Below are 4276 nucleotides of genomic sequence, written 5' to 3'. Positions count from 1 at the left end.
TTCTATTCAACAGCTGTACAATGGAAGAGTTTTCATGTTGCCTTTATCTGTGTGTAAATGTTTTAGAATTTTTTACTGTAAATTTTTCCTCTGTTTCTCTTTATCTACTTCATGTCTCTCTTTATTCTCTTTATCCTATTTCATGTCTCAATATTGCAAAACTAGAAAGCACATGGCATCTTAGAGCTTCACTTTAAATATTTGAATGGACCCATTGATTTAACCACGTCTTTGAATGGTCTGATGTGCACTCTCCTGATGTCAATGAACATCAAGAGATGCTAATCCATTAACCTAAAGAAGAATGAAGACTGTCAGTGGGTAATTATTGGAGAGGTTATTTAAAAGCACCTTAAGAATGCCAAACCTCTGGAAAATCCCCTTTTGATGCCACAGCTCCTGTAATTCTAGCATCTCTGCTGTATCAAATCAGCTTTTTGCAAAATACACTGAAGCAACAAAAGCACTCAGGCAACTTGGATTGTTAACTTATTAAAAAGTTGTAATTCAGATGTGCACTCTTATACGCACTGAGAAATCTGAGTTTTCTTTCTATGTGATATTTTAAAGACTGCAGCAAAAGCAATGCTCTATATTTAGTGGAGAAGCTTGCTGTTTTTCATCAAGGCAGGTACTGTCATGAAAATGTCCTACTGAGTTGTAGGTTACCCAGATCATAAAGCAAATTCAACACCATGGATAGTGGAGATTTTTCAAGGCTCAGCTTATGTGTTATTAGACATAAATGCTTTGAAGAATTTTATTCTTAGAAATAAAAACTTTGTTTATATAGATTATCTAGATTTCCTCTGTGTTTGTATTTATATGGAGGCTGTACATTTCAACATAGTTTTGTATACAAAGCTCTCATTCCAGAAACATTGTATGGCTTTAAGAGTCCCTTGCTTAACTCCTGGCAAAGTTTCAGCATTGTTGCTGGTTTGCTGTTGCAGTAAATGCAGATGCATCAATGCTTAGGAGTTCCCTCTGTTGAGAAAGGAGGAACAGTGAAGACACACAGAGAATCCCTCCCACACTTCCATGTACATCTGAGCTCTGCCTGGCCTCACCAAGTTCTGCATTCTTTCATTTTCTTTACATACCTTGTATCTTTTATTTATTCCTGCACTCTGTAAGCATTATTCTGCCAACAGTTTAAATAACCAAAGTCAGCAAATCCAACAGATCTCATATGCTCTTGGCAAGGCTTATGAGACTCTGCTAAGAACATAGCAATGCAGAATGTGGCCCAGCTCACTTCCTTCCACTTTCTCCTGTGAGCTCTGCTTGTCAAAGCTAACCATCCCTTAAGTACGTTTAGTGGTTTTCTTTGTCCAAAGGAAGAAGGAAAACTCCAGATGTAGGACATTTAAATATAACACAAAACTAAAAACTAAGTTTCACTTAAGCAAAGATAGGAAGGACCTTGCCGGCTAAAAATTCTATTTAAACTCTACATTTTGACCAACTGAATGTTTTCAATGCACTGATATAGCTTATATTATGCTATCTTAACAAAAGCCTCCCACATTATTTGGAACATGAAAGAAAAAAGAATAGGACAAAACAGATTTGAGTATGACTGTTCTTCCCTATCTGTATAGAACTGTAAGATGGATATAATTTTTGATGGCTGGCTTTCATGTTTATTGGTTGCTGGGATACAGGGCAAAGAGGTTACACATAGATGCCATGATTAGGACAGGATTAACCTTGTCAGAGGGGGAATTTAAAGGAATCTAAGTGCTCATGACTGATTGCAATTGAAAATGATTATTTCAGGTTAAAGGTGTCTGCACCTCTTTCCTCCACAAGTAACAAAGGGGACAGAAGATGGATTCAAACAAGTTTGCCCTGCACCATGCAGCAGCTTACCCAAATGTGATCAATTGCTCTTCCTTTTACCCAAACATGATCAATTCAGCCCTCTCCAAGCATGACTGTATATTGCCATGTGTATGCAATAATTTAGCTGAAGGCCCTCAAGAGCTTACTAAAAAACCTCTACAATTTCAGACATGTGTGCCAGTTATGTCTATGCTGCATTGAAAAGTGTAACAGTAAAGGCACATAACTTTCTCAGCATCCAGTACTGTGTATGTACCACACAGTCACACACCTAAGACTGGGAACCACACACACACACACACATGCAGCTGCAGTGCCCTGGTGCCTGCTTGACTTAAAAATATCAGCAAGAATCTTTTCTTGGCATAAAACTCTCATTGTGGCAGACACATGCCAATTAAATATTAGGTCTGGGCTAGGTAGGTTATTCTTAATGCAATAAGAAATTCGTCCACATATAGTGGCCCTTTTCCAAAATAAAGTTATTTATACACATTTGTATAGAAGTTGTTATTTCTTATGAATGCTCTAAAATGCTGCTATGGATGATTTTAATCACAGTAACTGGTGAAAAGTGATAACCCCTCCATCGTCTTGGAAATGATGTTTCTATGGTGGGTCTGGATATGGGCAGAAAATGACACTGTCAAATACCAATTGTCAAAACTAAATAACAAAATTAAGGATACAGAGAGATATTTGCAGAAGCCCACAAGTTTGCATGAATGGATGGCAGCTCAGAATTGAAGGAGTGAAAAATTTAAGGAAGTATCTAAGACCTTGGTCTTACACCAGTCTTCTGGTGACATATTATTACAATCCAGGACATCTCAAAGTAGGATCACAGGCATTTCTGCCTGCAAAGACTTCTAGTAAAGGTGCAATTTGCTGGGAGAGAAAGAAGACCTTGCTAGCAGAGCTTGGTACAGGTTGTTTTAGCTGCTGGCAAGCTCACTCTCCCTGTTGTAAATTGCATTCACATCTCACTGGTGCCTTACACTGGGCAAGAAGCATAAACTATAAAAGAAATGCCAGCTCCACATTCCAAACTCTGTAGACAAGAACTGGAATGGAGATTGGTTTTTTTCCCCATTTAAATCATTCCCCAGAAGCCCCTGTCATTGTGTCACAAATGTGACCCTCTGTTAGCGGGGTTTGGGTTTTGTTCCCCTGGTTAAAGCAATGAATGCACTTTAGCCAGGTTCTGTGCCAACTCCATCCTCCTCCTCCAAATTCATGCAGGACCTGTCCAACCGCAGGGAGGCAAAGGGGATGGGATGGGGCAGGAAGGCAACTGGAGCTGTACAATACAGATCACTTCAGAATTCACTACCACACTCTCACCATGTGTTAAATGTTTTAAGAGTAACTGATTTTATCTCTAAATTTTATGAACCGTCAGGACAGGAAATATGCAGTGGACACAAAACATACTTTTTTGTTTGTTGTGCTGTTTGTCCAGGCTTCTGAAAACTCCAAATTCTTCAGAAAAAAAATGAGTGTACAATGTGCACTCCAGCTGTGTAAGCTGCACTCAGCATCAACTGATGTTGATATGCTGCAATCTGAATGAGACAGATTTCTAATAAAAAAGGATCTCTAGTACAGCAACCACAAGGTTGCTGTATATCAATGGTGCTGTTGCTACCATACACGCTAAGCCAGACAAAGGATTCCTGCCATGCAAAACATCATCTCCACTGAAAAAAAACTGCTGTAATCTGTCCTATTGCAGTGAAAAGAGGAACTCTTTTACAATATAATGTCTCTAAAGAATGAAAATGCTACATTTCTCCTCTCCTTAAATCCTCTGTGTTCCTCCTTTTGAAATAATTTTACAGTCCTTCAGACAAATGTAGCAAATGAAGTTGCATTTAGGATTTTGCCACAGTTGGTATTTTTATTTCCCCAAGCAGGTTTATCAGGGTAGCTCCATTTGAGATGCTTCAATTTAAGAAATGAAAGAGGGCTGTTAGGAAGTGTAGTCTCTTACAAGACTCTCCAGACAAATGCACTAGAAGTGCCTGCTCAGTAGCGCTCTGTGTTCTCTTAAGCTCCCTTGTCCAATACTGCTGGAATTGGCCCTGTTAAGAAACAGGATTCAAAAGATTATTTCAAGACCACTCTGTACAACAACTCTGAAGTGTTAGATTCTAGTTCTCTTAGTTCACGTATGAAATTGAGTATCTTATGAGGCTAGCCTGTGAAATAAAAGGGTAATGAAAGCAAAATATCAGGAGGCATCCTTTATTTTAAATTTAAGGTGGCACAACTTCACCTCTCTTTGAAGTCAGGTTCATCGAAGAGGTCTCTGCACTGAGGTGTCACCTTCCATTCCCCTTCTCAGGGCGGGACAGCAGCGAGCATCCTGCGTGCAGGAGCTGGAAGGCTCCAGTAAAGCCTCGGGCTCATTAGCTTCTTTTTTTTT

General features: G+C 39.2%; 1 protein-coding gene across 1 annotated transcript in view; it reads right to left on the bottom strand.

Moving 5' to 3' along the window:
- MFAP3L (microfibril associated protein 3 like) overlaps nucleotides 1-4178 on the bottom strand; it is a 19166-nt gene extending 14988 nt beyond the window's left edge. Inside the window, exon 1 of the mRNA XM_005415552.3 lies at nucleotides 4127-4178. The gene's annotated coding sequence lies outside the window, so the exon portion shown is untranslated. The remainder of the gene's footprint in view (nucleotides 1-4126) is intronic.
- Between the last annotated feature and the right edge of the window lie 98 nt (nucleotides 4179-4276).

This window comes from Geospiza fortis, unplaced genomic scaffold, assembly GCF_000277835.1.
Source record: "Geospiza fortis unplaced genomic scaffold, GeoFor_1.0 scaffold40, whole genome shotgun sequence".
Lineage (NCBI taxonomy): Eukaryota > Metazoa > Chordata > Aves > Passeriformes > Thraupidae > Geospiza > Geospiza fortis.
This window is presented reverse-complemented; position numbering and strand designations above follow the sequence as displayed.